The sequence below is a fragment of the Hesperophylax consimilis genome, chromosome 30, assembly GCF_061612785.1.
Source record: "Hesperophylax consimilis isolate HC1 chromosome 30, BYU_Hcon_1.0, whole genome shotgun sequence".
NCBI lineage: Eukaryota > Metazoa > Arthropoda > Insecta > Trichoptera > Limnephilidae > Hesperophylax > Hesperophylax consimilis.
Window position 1 is genome coordinate 17,116,942 of NC_142865.1, and position 26,170 is coordinate 17,143,111.

General features: G+C 34.2%; 1 protein-coding gene across 4 annotated transcripts in view; it reads left to right on the plus strand.

Annotated features, from left to right (window-relative positions):
- CalpA (calpain A) overlaps window positions 1-26,170 on the plus strand; it is a 148,729-nt gene that overhangs the window by 55,734 nt on the left and 66,825 nt on the right. The gene's annotated exons all lie outside the window — the stretch shown is intronic.

Genomic DNA, 26,170 nt, shown 5'->3' on the forward strand with positions numbered 1-26,170 from the left:
AAGAGGAAGCTACACGCCAAAAATTTGTATATTTTTGGTATACCTTATATCGTAGGCAATAGGCATTAAAATCGCTTGACACACGGAGTCTAGAAACGTTCGATTTCAAGCACAAAACTGGTTTTTATTTACTTTGTAAATAATTTTATAAGAAAGCAAAAAAGTTAATCGAGTGAAACTGTCACAGATAATCTTAGCTATAATACTGTATTTTTTAAAGTTGTTTCCTTTATGCGTTCATACATTTCTATTGAAAAAAAATATTTTTAGTAGTTTACATTTATATTTTTTACTGAGTAATTTATTTTTTATTTGTATTTTAGCGAAACGATAGGAAAACCTTCAATTTATCTAAAGCATATTTTTTTGTATTCATAATGTACACCAATTCGTTATAAAGATTAATCAAATTAGTGATTTGGCATTAAGCTTCGCCTTAACGGAGAGACCTTTCAGATATAAAAAAATCAAAATGGCGCTGATTTGACATTTGAATTTCTATGAAAACTCTTGCCTCAAGGGTTATTTGCTATAATTTCATGTATCGGTGAATCCTACCCGGTTTCACCGAGGATTCAAATCTGAAAATAAAAAGTTATTTAAAGATCAGAATAACAATTATTAAAATTAAAACAATTTAATATTCATTGTGGGTCTATCTGTAACTCCAGTTCATGTAACTCGGATTTGATTTGAATTTAAGTGTTATTTTCATAATTCTTACAAGAAATAAAGTAGGTAGTAAGTACCAGATTATAATATAATATTTTAACAGAAAATTACGTCTTTTTCAAAATTGGCATTATAATATCTTGTGATTTTTCGCGGGTCTGCGCTAGTATTTATTTATTTATTTATTTATTTTTGTTTATTGCAGAAACAAACAGTACATAATTACATAGATGACAATAGTTACAAAATTATAAAAGTTAGTACAATAATTGGTACCAATGACATGTTGCTGACATATATGCATATGAGGTATATTATACATTTTACGGTTAAGTTACATTTTTAAGTTAAGTTAAATTAGTGTGCTGGGGAAGGAGAGAGGTGTGTGTGAGTGTTTGTGTGTGTGTACGTGTGCATGTGTGTCTGTGTGTGGTTGTATGTGTTATGTGGGCGAATTCAGTGTGCTAAAAAAGTATTTCTTATATAGAGGGAGAGAATCAAAAAATATATCGGTGTTTGTGCTTGTTTGAATTGAGTTGAATGTTTGAAGGATACGAGAAATAGGGGAATTGGCTGCAGCGTTTGTATTATTACTAGTTGTGTAAAAAAGGTTGGTGTGTCGAGTTCTTTTAAATGGGGTGTTAAAATTTATTTGGGATAGAAGTTCTGAGCAGTCTATTTCGTTGTGTATTATTTTATGGAGAAATGTCATGTCAGCTACCGTTCGCCTGAATTTCAGGGATTGGAGAGTGCATTATAATAGTATTATAATAAAATATGAAAAATGTACCTTTGGTATATTTTTGCGAGCTGCCAATGTTTGCGTTGACCTCGAAACATAACACAGAAATAACTGTGCAAATTTCATGACTCCAAAGCACCCCATTCTTGAATTTTTAGTGAGGCATTTAAACGGTGTCTTAATTATATTGTTAACGACAAACTTAATTATTGAAGAAGAAGATAATACTAATAAATCTAAACGAAACATGAAACAGAACAAGACACAGAAAAATAAAAAGGTAACGTTATCAAGTGGGAATCGAACTCAGGATCTCTGTCTTACCGGGACAACGTCTTTAACCATTCGACCATTATTTTTCTTCAATTATATATTACTAACGGTTATAGGCTTCAAAAGTTATCAAAGAAAAGTTGTTTCATATCAAATTTAAAAAATATATTATTTATACAATTTTCAAATATATGTGTTGTATCAAATGTACCCCAAGTTTTGTGGCACCCTCTTTGGGTTATTCACGTTTTTCTCAAAATTCTTGAAATTCACTTTAGTAGAGCAAAAAAAAAATTCAAAATCTTTCCAAGTTGTTTATTTTTGTATTGTTTTTGACTTCAGTCTGTTTCGACACATTTCCGAATTCGGTGGTCATAATACCTTGGGAGTGAATTGAAAAAACAATTGAATTTTTTTTTTCAATATCGGTTATAAATGTCTTATTTAATTTGTATCTATATTAATCAACCAATTATTGCTATCTGTGCAAATATCTCTGATAAAATTGCATCTGAATATTTCACATAAAATAGAGTGAGATTTTATGAGTCGGTTTTTGTGAAAAAGTATGTATAAAAAGTGTCTAACATAAGTTTCATCGTTACTAGAGAAACTTATGTAGAAAATAGTCTTCAAGTTTGCATCCAAAAAATTATATAATATGCTGAATACTGAGTGGAAATTATGCAGTAAAAACTTACCTTGAATTATGCAGAAAAAAATGTGTTTTTACTATCGTGATTTATTTTAGGGTATGTGTTTCTTAGTTCTTTGGCCGACGTTTCGGATAGCCATGCGGTGCCATCATCAATTTTTCTTAGTTTATGGTTCAAGCTTAAGAGATATTTTGGTGAAAGTTCATTTTACGTAATTAAAAATTAGAATGCTAAAATTAATATTTTCCCAAATGCAAATAGTTTCCTTTTATAGTAATTAAGGTGAATCATAAAGTTTTATTTAAAAAATCAACCAGCAATCCCGAATATTTACCGACATTTTAAAGTTTATAATATACGAGTTTTTGTAAATATAGATAAATTTTTGTAAATAATTTTTCTGTTATTTTGAACTTCGAAGTGTGCAAAATTTCATCAATATCAAAATTCTGCTTTAAGGGGTTGGAAGTGGGGGTGGGGGTGTTTTTTTTTCGAAATCCTTACTTATTGACTACTAGCTATACCCCACCATGCGTTGCCGTGGCTCAGTCTGACTATGCAGATAGAGAAAAAAATAGCGCGTGTTGCTTTTACGTCCAACAGATGGCGATGTTTAAAAACATGCATTTACCTGTCACAGGTGACATCTATATAATATTGGAATATGAAAACACTCGCTTATTCGAATGCAACGTTGAATGAAAATTTCAATCAATCGAAAAAGAACTTTCGGAAATTTAAGATTTTGAACAAACGAACATTAAAAATTTATTTATTTAGATTGTTTTGGAGGTCATGTGTGCGGAATTTCATCAATCTCAAAATAAAACTGTAGATTTGTATTTAAAAAAGCCACGTCGCCCGCCACAGACACTCTTCTTTATATTATAATACATAGATCTTTATCTTTATTCGTCTTTGGGGATGCTGTGTTTAGACGGTCTTTTAAAGCCCATACTGTTTTTACTGGCTATCTCTTTTCTGTAGCAATTTAAAATTTCACCTCCAGTCAAAGTTATTGGCGTGTGATTTAGGTTTATGGGGGTTAGTTAACAAAAGAAAATATTTTAAATGTCGTGACATTTGCTTGTACTGGTGAACCTAGTGAGTTCTATGTTGTATTTTTGTATGTTCCACTTAAAACTCGCGATAGGCACAATAGATCTCTCGATGTGTTCACAGAACGTTCTGATGTGAATTTGTAAACCTATCTATAACCGCTTTCAATTCACTAAATCGTTTTCATCTTTAGAAGTTTCCCGTGAAAATAACAACTCTGTACTTAAATAATTCTGAAAATTCCTAATATCTTTTCTATCTAGAGTTAAAATATTTCTCTAAATAGTATAACACAAAGTCGCTATCCGCGTCTGTCTGTTTGTACGCTTAGTTCTTCTAAGCTGCGCAACGAATTTTGATAGGGTTTTCACTATCATTTAGAGAATTTCTTCCGGAAGGTTTATATATTGTATAATACGTGTATAGTATATTTATAGAAAGTAGGAAAAAGTCAATTTAAAAAAATATTTTTGGGCGCTTACATTGCTAACGCTGGCTAAACCTTATGAGATCATCACCACCTCAAAGCTTAACCCCAAACCATTTAAGTCCCCGAGCTAAGCCGGGTGCACATAGTGCAGCTAGTTACCAATAAAATACGTGTACGTTCTTACTTATAAAGATTCCCTAATACGCTGCTGCATACGGTGAAGAGGGACGTATACTGCTCGGGTTAAAATATTCAGCCACCTGTCACCACTAATCCTCAAAAACTCGTCATTTTCGCATTTCGTGTTTAGTTGCTAACTTCGCGTTTCTTCAGATGACATTTGCGATGTCATTGACCCGGTATACTTTGAATTTCTTCAAAATTTGGCCAATTTGATAATGCGTTCCGTATTTTCTTTGGTAAATCGGTTTAAAATATTCGTCTGATAGTGCTGCCAATGGGTATTACTGCTTTTTTACATTTTCATTGCGCGACCGATCGATATTTGTCAAATCAACCAGATCCGCGATCCGTCTTAATGCGATTGTAATACGTCCCTAATCCTGGGACGGGCGAAGGGTCTCCCCAATCTGGCATGCCGCATCCAGGCGGATCCTGAACACACCTCACCAGATGAACCAGGGCACCCTTGTTACATCACCAAACTTAGGGAACCACTTGGGGTGACCTATGACAGAGGTGTTCCAATGATACCTCAAATTACTGTTACTCAATAAATAACTAAATTCTTTAGTCAGAAAAGGTTTGTGACTATTACACATTTTCTGTCACAAAACCGTCACATGTTTGCGTTCCGGGAGAATTTCTTGTCACATTTGACACAGTTACCTACCCGCAAGCATCCGTTCTATGTTTACCGAATCTATTTTGGTTTTACTCATGATCATACCTCACTTCTCGGTCAATTTCGCCTTCCTGTCTCGTCCGAAAAATTGTAGTTATTTGTGATCGTTAAAATTCTTAAAAATCTCGTCAAAGTCCTACAACTGGGTAAGATTTTGAGACGTTACTTCTTTTTCTTGGGTTCGTCATTAAGACATGCAAGCAGTTCAATAACCAAGATGCTATGTTAGCATTGTTCGATGGCATACTGAGAAGCAAGCTGGAGTATGCGAGCGATGTTTGGGCACCGTACCACCAGAAGTATATTGATATGTTAGAGCAAATCCAGAAGAAATTCCTCAGGTATGTCTAAATGCGAACGCATGGAACCTATCTTAGGTTCATGAACCATATCGACTTACTTGAGGAAACTAACTCTTCGAGTCTGGAAACTATGTGGAAAGCAAGTCTAGCTATTATGTCTTATCGATAGCCCATTCCTATTGGGATGTTATGATTTATATGTACCAGACCACTACAGCCGAAGTCGATACCATGACCTATTCAGAGTACCAAAAGGCAACACTGACGTCCCGGCAGAGCATAGCATGACGAGAGTAGTGGTGCTGTTGAACTAACCAGTAAAGAATTTGGACGAAAGTGACTGTTCTCTAAATGACCTAAAACAATTATTGAAGAGTCACTTAGCTAAATGCTGATATGATGTAAAATTGTACTGTAACTTGAATGAATGTTCTGTTGTACAATAAAAAAAACTGTCATATTTCAAAAAAATGTTCAAATTTAAAAACAATGCGTTCTCAAAATATCCATATTTACCATTGTTACTTTGACTAATACAGTGTTTTAGACAATTTTTTCATAGCACACTATCTAGCTCAGTGTTTGTCAAACTTTTTTACATCTGAATGCAGTTTGTTCCGCGGCACACCAAATAAAAGTGCGTTAAAAAGTAAATTAACTTTATTTTTATGAATAAAAGAAATCGTAGTGCAGGTAACATTTTAAGCCCCCGCATCCCCAATTTCTATCGATTTATAACATAATTCTCTTTAGCACTTTAAATTTTTAGGTTCCAAAAAATATGAATAATGTTTTTTTTAATATAATGTCTATACATTTGTAATTCCGAAACGTTAATTATATGAAATTCCCTCGATAGAAAAAAATCGCAAATTTAGCTCCGAAAATTATTTTGTTATTTAATATATTATAGGTATGAACAAATTCACTGTGTATCTCTAAATGCAACTAAAATATTTGTCGAGAGATTATTGCTCAATTTCAAACCAGTCGTGTATTATTAAATATTGTCACCATTTTCGCTTAATTATCGTCGATTTTAATATTAACGCGCTCCCCCTAACATTCGTATTTACATATCTATCTTTCAAACCATCTTTGAACGATTACGATTACTACGGAGCCTTAATATTGTGCTCACTCACTCACACTCATTACACTGCGTCACTGTATACCAGCCTGACTGTCAAATCTAATTAAGGCGATGTCATACGTAGTAATGCAAAATCATGTGTTTTTGGTTTGAAAATTTTGTCGCTTAGAAATGTTTCAGATGCTTTAGTTAAATACTGCGAGTAGAATACATCTTGGCCTTTGAAATAATCGGGTTTTTTTTTATACAAGTCTTTTTATAAGCCCAGAAAAAAAATAATGTATAGGCCTATGAAAACTGCTTTAAAGTTCAAAATCTCACACTTACGAACCCATTTTCGGTTATGATTTTATTGTATAATGTGACAAATTAAGTTATTTATAAAATGATCGAAAAAAAATTAACTGTTTATGCCTGAACATCCACAAAATAAAATAAAAGGCACTTTTGGGCCATGTTTTTTTCTTGCATAAATCAAAACAGGCGGATGGTGTTAAGCGGGTATTTAAACCTTATCGCCATCTACGTAAGGGTTGTTATTGATAGCGGCTCAATTTAAAATATTGCACGACGTAGTGCATCGCCTTAATATAGTCACGCATTTTAGTCTGTCACTAAGGTGACCAGATTTTTGGCGCGAAAACAATACATTTAGTAGATATGCGGGTTGGGGGTGAACACTCTGATTTTGGTTTTGATCCCCCCCCCCCTAATAAATCGCCGGGACTATCTTTAGACATTGGATCCACGATACCGACTGATTATATAAAACGGTGGAAGTATTTTGTGTGACCAAGTAAGGTCAATTTTATCTAACTCCGAGTTAAATTGATCAAAAATTTACAAATATCTCAAGAAGTTGTTCTTTCTTATGCAAATTTCATGGTCTGACTGGGGCTTGAAGTCAAAAGGTCTTATATATTAATTAGCGATATCACTTCTATTTCAAATGAGTATAGGTCACACTCGCAACACTATTGGTCTATTTCTATGACTAGGTCTACTATCTTTTGCTCTTAATTTGATATCGTGAGTGGCCTGCTTTCTGAAAACGGGACATTTCTGCGTCCCGACGCTTTCCTTCGATACAACGGAACAGGGTCCCCAGAACGGGACAGTCTTCTTCAAAACGTGACGTATAAAAACTTATTGCTTCTACCACATTCATACATTCTCTAAAGACGACTCTTGACATGATCCGACTCAAGTATTTATTTCACTTGTCCATGCCGTGTCTTTCTGGGGCGTCCCGATTTCTTTCTCCATCCCTTTCATAAGAGCCAGAGTAGCGTAGAATATGAATGCATGAGACGATGTATGACTATGCATGAAGCAAGGATTTTTGTCGAGACAAAGTTGTGCGGCGATCCATTCTCTGTCTATCCCAGCGGGGAATAGCTTGATGAACAGTTCATTAAAAATTTTGATCTATACAAATTGCGCTTTTTGCAGTTTAAAAGTAACATTTTTTTCTTTTAAATAGTGATCTCTGAGTCCTTCAGTGTACCAAATCCATCATGTTTAATAAGAGAAATACTCCAGTCGCCGAATTACCGTTCGTGAAAGTAGTAAAAAAAACTGTGGAAAGAAACAACATTGCCAAAACACGTAATGAAAATGATAAATACAACACCGGTGATGTATACTCCAGCAAAGGCACTTTCTTGTCTGCCAACACCAAGTCTTCCTACGGATCCTCCGTAAACCACATGAAGAAGAGCAACAGCGAACACAATAACAGAACCATCTTCAACCTTGCCGATCTCTCAACTGACTTCAAAACAACAAGCGTCAGCAATATATACTCTGACTTTAAGCCTCGCTTCCAAGGTACTGAAGTCAAATCCAATAGAGCTTCAAAACTGCTCAAAAGACCTGGGTCGTACAGACACTTCTGGATGAAAGACAAGTCAGAAGAGGTCAAAACAAATGTCGCTAATAAACGCGAGGAATTGGACAAATTGATGGACGATCTAAAAAAAGATGGACAAAAAGTTGTCACATCTGCTCCAGCAAAGCAGAGTTTCAATGGACAAACCATTTTGGTACACAGTGCTAATCTTGGAGATGTTCAGAAAAGATCGGAAGCCTACCTAAAGAATTTCAACAATGATAGATCTGTTAGTGTTGACCCTGCACGACCCAATTTGACTGTGAACAGACTCTACGACGATGTAATCAAGGTCGTGGCTGTAAATGTGCCAAAGCAGAATCGGGTGGCTTATTCTGGCCATACCAAAGCCGGGGAAAGAATTGGCAAGATCAACTCCATGACCAAGATGTTTGCCAAGTCCAACAAGGTTCCGATGTACTCCAAAAGAGTGCCGAATGTTAGCAACAAGTTTAGGGATGTGGTGACCAACAAGAATCTAGTGCAAAAAGGTGATAAATATCCAAGGATTTACAGGGAGGATGGTCAACGAGTCTTTAGGGTTTGTCTTTACTTATTTTTATTTCTGTTTTCTTGTATATTCTTTTTAATATCTTTTCTTTATCTTCTATTCTCTATCTGTTTTCTTGTATTTTCTTTCTGATATCTTTCCTTTATCTTCTACTCTCTACTTGTTTTCTTGTATTTTCTTTCTGATATGTTTCCTTTGTCTTCTATTCTCTACCTGTTTTCTTGTGTTATATTCTCTCTGTGTGTATCTGTCAACCGCTTTGTAAATTTTCTATTGAAGCCTTTATTACGGAATCTAATCGATAAGTTGTTGGAGTTGTTAGTCGAAACATTGCCAATTGGGTCTTTCACATTTTGATTTTTTTATTTAAATTTTTATGTGGAACCGCACAATAGTCCCAACAGCTCCCAACCGTCTGGATCCAGTGAGACTATGGCATCCCCATTTGGGGTATGTTGTGAGGCTGAATGTAGTGGGGAGAGGAAGGAGATGGGAACGAGGATGCTGGAAAAGTACCTGGCTATTCAGATCTGGTCACCAAACACTGCTAAAGCCATTTCAAGCAACGTTTCAATTCTGAATGGTGGTCTTATACTCTTGAATGAGCCTCAAATATACTATATGTTGTATAATTTACTTGCGCACGCCCGGATTAGAACCCGCGACTTTTGGCTTGCTAGTCGAGAGCCTTATCCCTCGACCACTTAATAGGAAGCTACAAGCCAAAAATGTGTATATTCTTGGTATACCTTATATCGCAGGTAATAGGCATTAAAATCGCTTGACAAACGGAGTCTAGAAGCAAAAAACGAACGATTAGTGTTTTATTTTACATTTCAGATCTCCCTACATTTCAACCAGCCTTCTATGTATGCTTTAAATTTTTTTTATATATTAAATGTTTTATATTATTAATTTATGAAATGTTGCTGATTTTCATACGTATTTGCGGAGTGCGATTTTAATATAATACTAATAATAATATGGCATTTATATAGCGCAGTTTTGTGTCATTTCACTTCAAGTGCGCTTTACTATAAAAAACTTAAAAAACGGTAATTTAGTATTAGTGGCCATATTCTTAAAATTATTCATACAGTGTGCCTTACCCAATACACATCTAATATTATAACACTAAATATACTGTTTTTACAAAGTGATGACAAAACTTAGAATAACAATAACAGCAGGACAGGACAAAACAGGAATATTAAAACTAAAGACGTAACAACTATATTCTAAAACTATACTCATTTACATTCATAAGTACAAAACCCAAGAAATAACAACAAACACGTACAATAGAAACACTAGATCTCATGGTCATAAACTTATCCAACAAATAACTACTAATACAACTTTTGGGCAAAAAAGCTTCTTATATCATAGTATTAAACTCTACAATAAAATACCACTCTCACTCAAAAACCTCAACATTATAACATTTAAATCTCAAATAAAAAGCTGGATACTTAATATAGGGAGATCTGAAATAGAAAATATACTGATATCAAACACGGACTAAAACAGAATCAACTGAACTATACCAAAAAACACTATCTTACTTATTTTAAAATTATTTAAAAAAATAAATATTATACTACATGATATATGTTCATAATTAAATTCATATGTAAGTTTGATGTAATATTAATTTTCTTATAATTAAATTATACAAAATATGTAAATGAAATCCTCAGCACGGGAGATCCCATTGAGGATATCATTATATCTATTTGTTACAAAAAAAAAGATAATAAAACACTTATTATTATTATAATATAAAACAGGAGGCAGTTTGTGCTCAGAAATGAGAATCTTCTGAGGAGATTTTAGAACCACTTGTAGAATTAAAAGATTTTTTTTATTTAGTACTTACCTACATACATTTCAACAAACTAACATCATTATTGTGAGGTTTAAAGAACTCAAATAATTACTTCATTTTGTATTCAATACGAATTTCTTCATTAATTCGATAATGCATTATCCGTGTTTAGTGTACTGTGAGTGCCCTCGGAAGTCGACACGAAAAAAACATTATCGGAATTGAATTTTGTTGAAATATTGTCAATTTCATTGTAGGTAGAGTGGCGTATCGAATATTCGTCCGCCCCCCGGGCAAATACAACGAGGGCCACCCCCTTTATTTCTTTTATTGACTCACCGGCTTTATTGTAAATATTACTTTCCGGCTGTAGTTACCCTACCCATATTGTGGATACAACTTACACATTAGTACCTGCGTGTTATCGTACCCTCAGAGTAATTACCTACAATGGAATTTTAATTATTTTAGCACAGCCAACTACTTGTTGAGCGAGAAGGGTGCAGTTTGGTGTGTTTTTTTAAATCCTTATCTCCTTTTTAATAATAATAATATTTGGCTAATTTATGCAGCGCCATTTTTGTGAAAAAACGTCTCAATTTTTTTTTTTTTTTTTTTATATTTACTCCACACAGGAGGCCCTGAAGAAAATAATTTCCTTCAGGGCCTATGTCATCTTTGGGGATGCTGTGTGGAGGGTCTTTTTGTGGAGAGGAAGGAGTGAACATGGGTCTTGAAGAGTCCCATGTTGTAGGAGGGAGGAAACACAGAGGCCGGCAGTTCGTTCCACAGCCGAGCTGTTGAACTTAAGAACGAATCGTAGAAGCGACCCGTTCTCATGTGACAAGTGTCAACTGTGTACAAATGTTGGGCGCGCGTTTGGCGTGTATCCCGACTACGCACCGGTGCCGAAGGGATCAATGACGCTAGTTCCTCAAAGCATCTTCCATTGTAATACCGATAGAACAAGGACAGCATACCTACCTGACGCCTGTGCTCTAAAGATTGCAGTCCGTTTGTTAAGATTGGGGAATCTATCAAACGGACCGCCCGTTTCTGCACAGAGTCAAGGGTTTTTTTCAGGTATTTTGGGGCTCCAGACCAGAGATGGCTGCCAAATTCGACAGTAGGGCGCACTTGCGATTTGTACAGGGTGAGCAGTTGTGTACATCAATGGCGCTGTACAAATGTATTTATTAAATTCACTATGATTCATAATAACCAGTTACTTACATTTAAGGCTTATTTCTAGTGACTTCGAATAAGGTTTATAACTGCTGACTTAAAACTAGAGGTGAGGCGTATTTATCGTACCCAGTAAAAGTACCGGGTATTTTCATGCGATACTTTGTACTTGTGACAAATCTCCGAAATACCTGTTTCCAAAATACTATAAGTATTTTGTACTGGGACTAAATATTTTACTAGGTATTTTTGATAGATATTTTTAATATGTACTTTTTATGGGTATTTTTAATAGGTACTTTTGAAAGGTATTTTTAATAGGTACTTTTGATAGGTATTTTAATAGGTACATTAACAAGGTATTTTTTATGGGTATTTTTAATAAGTACTTTTACCAGGTATTTTTAATAGGTATTTTGATGGGTATTTTTAATAGGTACTTTTGATGGGTACTTTTGTCGGGTACTTTTAATAGGAATTTTGAACCGGCATTTTTCGACAGGGAATTCCGTAGCCAACATGGTAAAAAATATTTGTGGGGAATTATGTTTCATAGAAATTCTCTAACAACAACCCCCTCCATGGATTTCGAATAATTATTGGGGGAATCAATTTTTCGTAGAGAATTTGTGGGGAATCTGTGGGTAGAAATTATGTGAAAGTACTCACAGGACCCACCTCCACTTAAAACTAGTTACTTGCATCTAAGACATATTTTTTTATTATTTATAGGAAAAAGTACATGTAAGTAATAAGGTTTACAATTTACAATGACAATATTTAATAGTACTCTTCCAGAGAAGCATTCGCTTGTGGTTGGAAGAGGAGTGTACATTATATTATTGTAGATATACACATAGACCGGACGGTGGCTGAGTTGACATCGCGTTTGGCTCCCACCCAGGCGTAGTGTGTTCAATTCCTCGGCTGGCCGAGTCCTCCATCACAACACAAGCAACATTTTCAGCTTACTGTGGTGGTAGTAGGAAATTTTCAAATATTGTCAGGTTATTCGTATCCTGGGAATGTTTGACTTTCTTTTTAAAAATAAAGAAAAGAAAAAAGAATCAAGAGAAGTAGGAAAAAAATATTGTAAGTAAAATGTACTACTAGTAGCTATTATATATAAATAAAAACATGATGTTATTAGTTTCTGGGATAAAGACAAATATTATTATTATTTTTTTATTAATATGTATACTATATTTGGAGAAGAAGTTGCTTCTTAAGTACAAGTGAATATATCTAGTGAATATATGTCTAAAATATATAATATATCTAGTGACTTACGACTGAGGCCTATAACTACCATCAATTACATATATATTTACATAATATGTAGACACTTACAACTAACAGTTAGAAAAAACATTTTACTTTGATAAAAAAGTGCGTTTTTATGTGTTGTTTTCTTGCGTTTTTATCACGCAAATATTTTTGACTTTGACAAAATAGTGTATGTAATCTTTGGTTTTTGTTTAGATTTGAAATTTTCACGACATTGGCGTGATTAGTTTTTGTGTTATTGCTGCGTTTCCTTATTCTTTTGCCAACGTTTCAGACAAAGTTATAGTATCCATACGGTGTACATCTGTCCTGAAGACGGACACTGTAACGCTGTCCGAAACTCTGGCTAAAGAAGGAGGAAGCGCAGCACGGCATAGTAATCCAAAAATTTATCACGATAAAACGTTTTTTTAATTTCTTGCCTATAATTCAGCCTTTGGATTTGATCGATTTCCGCAACAGATTCAACAAGTTTACTTGGTTCGGAGTTTTTTTTTCGCTGTCCAGTACCTATTATTACATATAAATAAAGCTACAAGCCAAAAATGTGTATATTCTTAGTATACCTTATATTGTAGGTAATAGACAACAATCGGAGTCTAGAAACGTACAAAACTGGTTTTTATTTATTTTATAAATATTTTTATGAGAAAGCAAAAAAGTTAATCAACTGTCACAGATAATCTTAGCTATAATACTGTATTTTTTGTACTGTCCTTTATGCGTTCATACATTTCTATTGAAAAAAAATGTTTTAGTACTTTAAATTTATATTTTTTATTGGGTAATTTAGTTATTTATTTGTATTCTACTCGAGCGAAACGATAGGTAAACCTTCAATTTATCTAAAGCATATTTTTTGGTATTCATAATGTACACCAATTCGTTATAAAGATTAATCAAAATAGTGATTTGGCATTAAGCTTCGCCTTAATGTCAGTATTATATATTTGTGTCTATATTAATTTTGCATAACGCTCTTGCAATTTCTTTGAGATAATTAATAATGATTTAATTTATTTACAAATATTTTCATTTTGAATAGTATTCTTAATGCAGTTGTGTGGTGTCATTTTCAGTTCATATTTGATATTAGCTGACTTGCACCCGACGTTCCTCGACTTTTCTCCACTTTCTATAAATATAATATCCATGTATTATATACTTAAACCTTTCGGAAGAAAATCTCTAAATGGTATTGAAAATTCTATCAAAATCCATTGCGTAGTTTATAAGAACTAAGTGCACAAACAGACAGACGAGGATAGCGCCTCTATTTTATACTATTTAGAGATTATTCTCCTTTACCATACGAACTTGAATCTGCCTACGATATTATTTTAATTAAATCATCTTTTTTATTATTCAGTATCGCCACATAGAAGTCCATACAAAGAAATGCGCCACAGGTTTATTTTTTTAAAACCGTTTTTAAAACTTCTACGTAGAACCAGTGCTTTTTAATCTGTATACGATTTTATGATACATTTTCTTAATTACACGCGCATTCTTTGTCGCCACATAAAATTTGATTTATTAGACAGAAAAAAATGCTTGAAAGACATTATTATTTTTACAACTTTTGTAGCTTTAAAAATAACTGTGGCACTACATCTATATATTTTTGCCTGGCGGTACCCTTTGCAATAAAAAATTTGTCCTTTAAAAATAAATTGCAGAATAAATTAGATGCGATTATTTTTTAAGAGTTTGTGATACTTGTAAAATGAAGACTTTTAAACAATTTAAAGTTTGATATCAGATATAAAACATGTGAAAATTTTAAAACCCCAGAGCTCACTAGAGATTTGAGTGGTAACTACATCAGAACACATCTGTGCTTTAAAAAATCTTGTTCTTTATGCAATTTAAAATTAAATATCTGACATTAAAAAAAAAAAAAAGCAAATTTCATAACGCCAGAGCTCACCATTCAAGAGATTTTAACTGCTCATCCAAACAGATGAAAAAATCAAAACATTTGAACTGTTTAAAATTAAAAATCAGACATTAAAACTTGTGCAGATTTCATAACGCCAGAGCTCACCTTTCGAGATATTTTATTTGGACATTCAAACAGATTTTCTGCAAAAAAGACAAATATATTTGCTTTATGAATAACAAGATAATACTTTAATTTCTCTTACTTATCTATCTTATCATTGGAAGCGGAAAAGTAGCTTGTGCAATGATGGGGATTGAACCCGCGACGCCTGGTTGGGAACCTGACGCATTTGTCCACTCGGTCAGATATAGATGACATATTGCGCGTGATGTCTCGACACGTATCCACCATTTCATTAATAAATTAATTCCGCTCCCAAATTCTAGATTTTATGTTGTTTGTCTGTGCTAATTAAAATTCTGCCATTTCGAAAAATTTGCAAATTGAATGCTAATTGAACTGACTTGTTCATGAATATACAATATTCAAAGTTATGACTTTGACTGATGGTTCTCTTGGGACAAATTCCGTAGAAAAAGGTGTGAATGTAATTAAAACGACAGGAATTATTAATTCAATTATGATTATCCAACTATAATGTGTTTTTTTTTTATAATTATTTTTTCACTTTTCCCTGTAGTAATACAAAAAATATATATAACATACTAGTGGATCCCACAATACTTCACTATTGTTAATGTCTTCCTCGGGCGTCGCCGACTGCTTCCACCATTCACTAATGTTACCACAATGTTACCGTTAAAAAAACACATTACATTTAAATCGACTCAGAATCGCATTCCGGCGCAGATATATTGCGTTAAGTATTTCTAGTGCGTGTCTGACTTTTACCATGGAATAAAGAATAATAACAGGGTATTTTATGTAATCATTGATTGAAACAACTCTCTAAAGCCATCACAGGAGAATATACGTATAGGGTAAAGGAATAAGAACATAAGCATATGTTCTGATAGCCAGGCAGCCCTAATGCCACTGGGAAGTAACCGATGCGATTCCAGACTGGTGATGGAATGCAGGACTGTTCTTACAGAACTCGCTACCACCAATAAAATAACCCTAATCTGGGTACCAGGACATAAAGGTATTGGCGGCAACGAGCGGGCTGACCAACTAGCAAGGAAAGGGGCGAAAGCACCACTTGTAGGATCCGAGCTTTCCGTAGAAGTAGCAGCTTGCCACACTAAATTACATATTGATAGGTGGGCCAAATCCCAGCCCCGCAAAGAAAATGGGAGAGGGCACCTGGAATGAGACAATCCAAAGTACTCATAAAAGGACCAAACCCTACATGAACCAAGAAACTACTCGATATGGACAGAAACTCGCTGAGGGAACTGGTAGGACTACTAAAGAGACACTGCCATCTCAGGAGACACATGCAGAGTTGAAATCGACCCTTGGGGTCCATATAGACCACTTAGGGAACCTCTAAATTCTAAAATCATAAAATTCTAATTCTTTAATGGCCTATCCCAAGTAAATAAATGCGAATGCGTGTTTAGTCTGTCCTTCTTTCACTTCGCAACAGATTGACCAATCGACGTGACTTTTTGCATAGGGATAGTTGGAGTACTAGGAAGTGACATAGGCTTCTGATCATTCTGGAAAAACATTTAATTCCCGTGAGAAAATTCTTTGTTCAGTAATTTTTCCTTAACACCACGCAAGCCAAACCTCTGGTAAAAGCTAGTATGTAATCATTTGAAATAAATATAATTAAAATAGCTTATCACATTCATACTAGATATTTGTACAGTAATTTTTCCCTAACACCACTCGAGCGAGACCTCGAGTAAAAGCTAGTGTTTTATAATTTGAAACAAAAATAATTAAAATAGCTTATCACATTCATACTAGATATTTGTACAGTAATTTTTCCCTAACACCACGCAAGCGAAACCGCGGGTAAAAGCTAGTATTTTATCATTTGAAACAAAAATAATTAAAATAGCTTATCACATTTATACTAGATATTTGTACAGTAATTTTTCCCTAACACCACGCAAGCGAGACCGCGGGTAATGTTAGATATTTTATCATTTGAAACAAAAATAATTAAAATAGCTTATCACATTCATACTAGATATTTGTACAGTAATTTTACCCTAACACCACGCAAGCGAGACCGCGGGTAATGTTAGATATTTTATCATTTGAAACAAAAATAATTAAAATAGCTTATCACATTCATACTAGATATTTGTACAGTAATTTTACCCTAACACTACGCGAGCGAAACCTCGGGTAATATTACCTATTTGCTATAACTTTTGATTAAATAAATAAATCTTCAGTTTGGTTGGGTATTTACACATCAAATCCAAAATTAAGTTTTGCATGAAAAAGGTCGCGCAACCGAAAGGAATTTTGAAATCTCTTTTCTTTTGCCACCTTGTTTCATTATTGTCTAAATAACTAACTATGTAACTAATCATCACGCTGTTTCTCTGCAGAGGTAGACAGAGAGGACGGACCGCCAAACAACTCTGTCTTGCCACACACTCCTTGCCTCATTCACATTCATACATTGTCTCATATTTTTCTGACTCCTTGACATGGCCTGACTCCAATATCGGATTCACTTGATTGTGTCATGTCATCATCGGACTTCTGCTACCATTCATATTTGCTTCATATATTCTCCTTACACTCCTTTCTTTTTTCATTCGCTCTACATGCCCAAACCATTTTAGCGTCTCTTTCTAAATCTTACTCATTCACTACTGCATACCACTCTACATTAAAAAATCGTCTTTAATTTGACTCCGTATCTAATTCCCGTGAAGAGATAATGCGTAAAGTCTTCATCGGGCATCCACACTTCTTCTACCATTCAAAACACTCTCTAAGCACTCCTGGCACTAATAAGAACAATCTTTGAAATTTTCATCGAAATCGTCCAGTCGTTTCGAGTATATAAGGTACAAACAAAAAAACATTAATTTTTATAAATTAGTATAAGCAATAAATAGTCGCCTGTAATATCAATACAAATTGAAAATATCTACCGAGTAAAAATAAATGCCGCCGATGGGAATTGAACCCGCACCTTCTGATGTCCGGTCAGGTGCTCTGGACCACTGAGCTATGTCGGCTTATTTCCAACCCGCCAAATAATTCAATATGTACTAGTACTTCAATCAACAATTACTGCTTATTATATTATATTTTTTCACCTGTAAACAACCAACTTTATTTTTGTAGGAAAGGCTTTGTTAGTGCTAAATTTCCCACTAGATGGCAACGAGATATATTATATCTACATCTGTTGGTGAAATATTTTGACTTGTCAAATATTATTATTTTAATTATTGCTTATAATAATTTATTATCCTTTGTGCTATGCATAAAAACCTTGTCTTATAAACATTAGTTTATCATTAAAAAAAAAACATTTTTATGTATTTAGATTGTTATCAATTTTAATTTGTAAAACTCCATTTTATCCAACAGTGTGATAATGACTTCAGAAGGCGAAATAGGTGTCACGCGTAATAATAATTACACAGCAGAAGTTTTTTTAAAAATAAACCGTTGATTTGTAAATTGAATAATAATATTATTGCGTTAATTAAATATATATGTGTGTTATTTGTATTTAATGTACTTACTACAACACGTAATACCTATCATATTATTAATTATTAATAAATAACTACAATAATGTACTGTGCACTCCTCTTACAAACACAAACTGACTCTTCTATGGAAGAGTAGTATAATGCCAAATCACTATTTTGATTAATCTTTATAACGAATTGGTGTACCTACATTATGAATACCAAAAAATATGCTTTAGATAAATTGAAGGTTTTCCTATCGTTTCGCTTGAGTAGAATACAAATAAATAAATAAATTACTCAATAAAAAATATAAATGTAAACTACTAAAAAAAACATTTTTTCAATAGAAATGTATGAACTCGTAAAGGAAACAACTTTAAAAAAATACAGTATAATAGCTGTGATAGTTTAACTTGATTAGCTGTTTTGCTTTCTTATAAAATTATTTCCAAAATAAATAAAAACCAGTTTTTTGCTTGAAATCGAACGTTTCTAGACTCAGTTTGTCAAGCGATTTTAATGCCTATTACCTACAATATAAGGTATACCAAGAATATACACATTTTTGGCTTGTAGCTTCCTCTTAATATGTTAAACCTAATAGGAAATTCTCTTCACACCAAAAAATCACTTATTATAAATTATTCATATGTAGAAACACTTCAGACACAAGAATACATAGTTTTTATAATTTTCAAAAATCATTTATTAAAGTTATAATGACTTTAAAAACAGACGCAATATACGAAATATTTCAATGCAGCTAAGAACGCCCGGTGATTGATCAAGCATTCAAGGGCGAACGATGACGTCACTGTTGACCGGCCCGAGTAGATCCTGCAAACCGATGGCGGCGGCGGCGGCAAAGGTGTGACGTAGCACTTGTGACGTAGCGGTCAAGATGGCGCATGACCGTTTTCAGAGCCGAAATAGCACGCAATTTTTAAAACAACTACAAAAAAATGAAAATGCATTTAAAAAAAAAAGAAAAAAAAGAGGCACATAATAAAATAATTATCTTTATTGAAATAAATTACTTACAAAATGCACGAGAATTCCCTATTATTCATTATGCTTACATCAGTCTTGCATTCTTTGCGAATCTCCACATTTCTCACACGATCATACATGGTTTTACTACAGATACGCCTCAGGGATCTCATTTTTTTCTACAGTATTCAGTCTACTTTCCTCCTTCCTCTGTTAGTTCTGTGTCTCTCATTTGGTAAATGAACTTAAATACTTTCATCATTAACTGTAATGAATTCAAAACATTATTTTTTATGCGACACCAAATATCAGTCCCACGGGGGATTCGTTGCACTTTGGTTGTTTGAATTTTGGTGAATATTTCAAAAATAATTACTGAACGGAGGCATTAGGGATGGGTTGGGTTAGGTTAGCTCACTTTCAACTCTGATGTTTAAAGCCATTGCAAGAGTGTTTTCATTCTGGATAGTTGTTTCGCTTCAGGGTGATTCTGAATATATTTCACTGTGTGAATTAAATATTGTCCCTGAATATTGAGGGAACATCTCTCTCTAGATGTTCCCCTCTGATCCCCCCACCATACGAAAGAAGAAGAACTGTGTGAATTGATAATTATTACAATTGTCGTCATGGTGGGAAACGTGGTATAAATATGTTTAATGTTAATAAGCTCCATTTTTTAGATTTTTATATTATCTCTATTTAAGTCTCTCCATCTCTCTACCCACCCCTACGGCGAAATGGCGTAATTGTTATAGTGATTTATTTTTGGGGTATTATGCCGCCTACCTCCTTCTTTAGCCAACGTTTCGGATAGCATTGCAGTGTCCATCGTCAGGGCAAACGTTGGCTAAAGAAGGAGGTAGCGCAACACGGCATAATACCCCAAAAACAAATCACTATAATACTTTTGGCCGTGAAAATATCAAATCATACCTGGCGTAATTGTTAATTTACTCTGGACAGGGAATCCATTTAATGGATTCCACTGTCTCAAAAGATGTATTGCAGTCATTAGAACATGGAAACCAGGTGGTAATGCTGTGATTTATTTATCGGTATTTCATTGAAAGGTGCTCCGAAAATCATACATAAGCTGGCGGAGTGATATACTGGCTGCTGTGTTTCCTCCCTCGTACACATAACAGGTCTCTTCTGGACCTCTTGTATTGAGTATAATTTCTCTGATCAATTAATTTTAAATTAGGAATACATGCAGACGACATTAATTATGATTTTATATTACAAACATTGCGACTCATATCTTATCAAGTATTACGTAAGCAAATTTATTACAATTATTTACCCCCTCTTCCCCCTTGTCGCAAAAGTAAGCAAAGCTCTTACCCCCCCCTCCCATGCTTACGTAAAAATTGGTACCTATATGCATTTTTCTGTTAATGTATTCTGTTTTTTTATTGATTCATAAGCAGCACTTATAAAATAGACTTAGGATAGAGGACTTTAATGCACATAATATTCATTTAAACAAACTTTATTGACACAGTGGGAATCCCCGAATATGTATTCGGTTTTCAAACATAGACAATGTGTGGGTTGCCAATGTGTAAAAAAAAATAACTACTGCTGAGCAGTGCTGACGTTATCACTACCTCGACCCCCCACCCCCCCTGTCATCAAAAATAAGCAAAGCAAAGACCCCCCTGCCCTCCTATGGTGCTTACATAATACTTGAACGGCCTCTTAATTGGTTCGACTCCCCTGAACTAGTCTCGCTGATAAATTATCATGTACCTAGTAGACCAACTCGACTCATATTGCCATATCATTGTAACAATATTTCCACTAATGCAGGACAAAATTCTTTAATATATCGCCTGCATAGATTAAGAAATGAATACTTTGATATCAATCATGAAGGAAGTCTGTTATCATATAAAAGATGCATAAATAAAGTATTGTTTGCGTATGCAAGAATCAAAGGATAAGTAATTAAAGACCCCCCTGCCCTCCTATGGTGCTTACATAATACTTGAACGGCCTCTTAATTGGTTCGACTCCCCTCACCCTCCCCCCTGGTGGGATGAAGAATGCCTTCGAGTGCTGAAGGAGAGGAAAGCGGCCAATAAGATATACTGCCAACAGATGACAATGGAAAATTTCTTGAAAGCCAAGAATGCCCAAGCTGTTGCTAAACGTACATTTCGTTTTAAAAAAAAAAACAGCTGGCGTAATTTCTGCACTAATATATCCCCTGCTACTCCGGCGGGGGAGGTTTGGTCCATGATTCGCAGGTTTAGGTCTTCCTTTTCCCTGCCGAAGTCATCTCACAATTCTGGTATTTGGATTTCTGACTTTCTTAACAAAATTGCTCCCCCTTATGTACCTAATCTTGACGAAGTGCCTGTTTTATCTTACTTCCCAAATTCTTCATCTTGGCTAGATGCTCCATTTTCCATAGACGAGTTAAAAAGAGCCACGGAAGACCTAAAAGACTCGGCTCCGGGCAATGACGAAATCTTGAACATATTCATCCGCCACACTGATGACGATTCCCTTTCCTACTTTCTCTCTCTCATCAATATCTTTCTGGACTCTGGTATTATTCCCCCGGACTGGAAAATTCAAAAAATCATTCCCATTTGCAAAAGTACCAAAGATCCAAGTCTAGGCTCAAGTTACAGACCGATTGCTCTCTCTTCAACACTTTGCAAAGTAGCTGAAAGAATGATTAAGAATAGATTAGACTGGTTTGTAGAGAAAAATCATATTCTTCCCCCTTCCCAGTTTGGATTTAGAAAGGGTAAAAGTACCCTTGACAACCTTTCCTCTTTTGTTACAGATGTCAAATTAGCGTTATCTAAAAACGAATATTGTATTGCAGTATTTTTAGACATCTGTGGAGCATACGACAATGTAAATATACCCATTCTTAAAGAAAAGTTACTGGCGATTGGCATTCCTCCTAAATTGGTTCAATTTATTATGAATTTGCTCTCCGAAAGAACTGTTTTTGTAGATGGATCCGAATCCTCTCCCCACATAAGACAAATATTCAAAGGACTCCCGCAAGGGTCTGTCTTAAGCCCGATTCTGTATAATATTTACACATACGATCTGGAAAAATCTATTAATTTTATGTGCAACATACTCCAATATGCTGACGACTTAACGTTTTACAAAATATCCGCCAATCTTTTCATCGCAGCATCAGCAATTAACAACGCTCTTAGAAAACTCTTGGCTTGGTTAAATAGTAATGGTCTTGAACTTTCCCCTGCCAAAAGCAAAGTTGTCATCTTCACTCGTCGACGAAAGCTTCCGGATATTCAGGTAATATTTGGCGATGAAGTGATCCCTATCTCGAAGGAAGTTAAATTCCTTGGAATGTTTTTGGACTCCAAGCTTACTTGGAACTCTCATATAAATCACGTTGTTACAAAATGTGAAAGCAACATCAATCCCCTCAGATTTCTAGCAGGAGTGTGGTGGGGATCCCACCCAGCTTCATTAAAACTTCTATACAATGCCCTCATCCGAAGCCATATCGATTACGGATCTTGTCTGTTTGATCCAATGTCCACTTCAAATTCTCATAAATTAGATAAAATCCAGTCAAAATCACTTCGCCTTGTCTTAGGAGCCATGAAATCTTCTCCAATCAACGCAATGCAAGTGGAATGTTGCGAACCTCCCTTACATATAAGAAGGCGATGCCTAGCAGAAAAATATGTTTACAAAACATGTTCAATAACATCCCATCCCTTGATTCCTATACTTCAATCCTTAAAGTATGAGGTTAATTCAAATCACTTTTGGAAAAATCATACCCCTCCCCTTTTTTATGATTGCTACAACTCTTTCCTGGATTTATCTACAAACACCTATCTCAATGAATCTCTTCCTTTATACTCATACCCCTATGAAAGCCTTACTTTCTATCCGAAGGTCCATCAATTTATAGGAATAAGTAAAAAAAACATTAAAAACTCAACTCAATTAAATAATGCAGAATTTAACACAATTATTGAAAACAACTGGCCAAACTACATAAAAATTTTCACAGATGGCTCCAAACTCAGTCAGGACTCCCATTGCGGGGCCAGTGTCTATGTTCCTCACAGAAAATTGTGTTTCCCACACAAACTTCCCAAAGAATGCTCCATTTTCTCTGCAGAATGCATAGCTATCATAGAAGCTCTTCTACTCGTCAAATCATTAAATATTAAAAACGCACTCATCCTTTCAGACTCGCTTAGCTCACTACAAAAAATAAGCGCATCCCCACTCAATTCCAGTAGCGACTCTCTAATCTGCTCGATCAGAGACCTACTGCATTCCATGTCACTGGTTCATGCATCAGTGGTCCTAGCCTGGATACCGGGACACCTCGGTATTACTGGGAATGACATGGCTGATCATATTGCTAAGGAAGCCACTGCCCATGGTCCGTTAAGTGATATCCCTATTCCGGTTAGAGACCATTTCCCTATTCTAAAAATTAAGTACCAACTCCAATGGTCTTCTGAATGGAAAAAATCTTCTCTGATAAAAGGTCACCAGTACTCATTAATTCAACCTTCTATTCCTGTTAAGCCCTGGTTTCACAAATACACTACCATGCCTAAAAAATATATTTCTTCCTTAACCCGAATGCGGCTGGGTCACACTTGTTGTCTTAGCCATCTTGCCAGGTTCCACATAGTCAGTTCGCCGTACTGTGATTGTGGGTCAGAGGATACTCTGGACCATAATTTTTTTGAGTGTCCTATCAATGACCAATTTCCAAACTTCATGCATGAATTGGTAAAACTTGATATTAAGTTGCCTACCAGTATTCCCTGCCTTCTTAGTTTAAACACTCCTGAAATTTACCATTTGTTGGCAAAATTTATTTATAAAAATGGCCTTAATATCTGACCATAATAATAAATATAAACCAAATTTCTTTCACTTTCATTTGTATTCACTTGTTCAGGTTCCTATTTTCATCTATTTTTACTAATCCCAACTCTGCATATTTTGACTGAGTTAAAACACTATTCTTTATGCATTTGTATATTTTTCTTGATCCTTTTATTGTATTTGTTTATATTCATATCATAGAACTGTTTTAAAAAAAAAAAAATAATGCTTCTAATTTTGGAAAAATCTGTTCTTTTAAATAACAAAAAATGCCCACTACTATTGTGCACAGGTTCCTATTTTTATAATTTTGTAATTACCCATTATTACCAGCTCTGTATTGTTTTTGTTAAGTTATGTTTATGTTACACCCATGTTATGTTTATGGTAGGTTTATGTTTATGATATGTTATGTTCATGTTATGTGCATGTTATGTTATGATATGTTTATGTTATGTTCATAGTATGTTTGTGTTATGTTTTTCTTTATGTTTTATAATCACATTTGTTTACTCCCATATGCTGTGTTTGTTTATAAGATTGCCCATTTCATAATTCTATTTTTAAAAAACGCTACTAATTTTAGAAAAATCTTTGGTTTAATAACGAAAAGCGCCCACTTATATTGTACACAGGTTCCTATTTTTATAATTTTGTGATAATCTACTGTTACCAGCTGTGTACCGTTTATTTTAAGTATGTTATGTTTATGTTATGCTTATGTTATGTTATATTTATGTTATGTTTATGTTTATGTTTATGTTATGTTTGGTTTATTTATGTTACTTTATGTTATGTTATGTTGTTTTATCAATGTTGTTTTGTCAATCATGTCAATTTTATCCTGTAATTTGTTGTATTTATTAATAAGAAAAATGTTGTAATGTATGGCCAAGATCACTCTTAATGGGTGAAAGCCAAAATAAAGAATAAAAATAAAAAAAACCCCCCCACCCCCCCATGTCATCAAAAATAAGCAAAGCAAAGACCCCCCTGCCCTCCTATGGTGCTTACATAATACTTGAACGGCCTCTTAATTGGTTCGACTCCCCTGAACTAGTCTCGCTGATAAATTATCATGTACCTAGTAGACCAACTCGACTCATATTGCCATATCATTGTAACAATATTTCCACTAATGCAGGACAAAATTCTTTAATATATCGCCTGCATAGATGAAGAAATGAATACTTTGATATCAATCATGAAGGAAGTCTGTTATCATATAAAAGATGCATAAATAAAGTATTGTTTGCGTATGCAAGAATCAAAGGATAAGTAATTAAGCAAACATTATTGTTTATATTATCGTTACTTTGATAATTGATAATCATTTATGTTTGGCATAATTAACAAATAATTCTTTTAAGTCATTACTAACAATTTTTTTTCTAACTTTTTTATAATTTATTCTTTATAATTAACTTCACTTTATATTTAACCTTACACTTTATACCGTAAATTATACTTAACTTTAAACTTTATGCCGTATATTATACATTAACTTTATGCTGTATACTTTATACCTTGTACTTTTCAACTTAATATTTATATTTATGTTAATGGCACATAACGTGCCGTTTGTATTTAAATAAACAAATATAGAAAGTCAGTAATTTAGAAGTGAATGCCAATACATTATTTTTGTATGAAAACTGTGACAAATCATATGAGCAACGAAATTTACGTATTTATTTTTATTTAATAAAGCGGAGACCTTTTAAGGATAGTTCCCATCGTGCTATCTTTCATTTTCCCTGATTCGTGCTGTGTTTAGACCTGAACTATTCTATAAAAATCTATAGTCAATTTAGAGAACGAAAATTGAAGTTTTATGAAATAGTTATTAGAATAGATCAGGTGTGATCCTGGCTTAACAGTAACCCGGTCCCTTGGATAAAGTTCACTAGGGTTGTCATTGGATATTTGGCTATGTTCCTGGTTACACAATTTGTTTTCCCAGGTATCTGAGCCTTGTTCCTAACAAG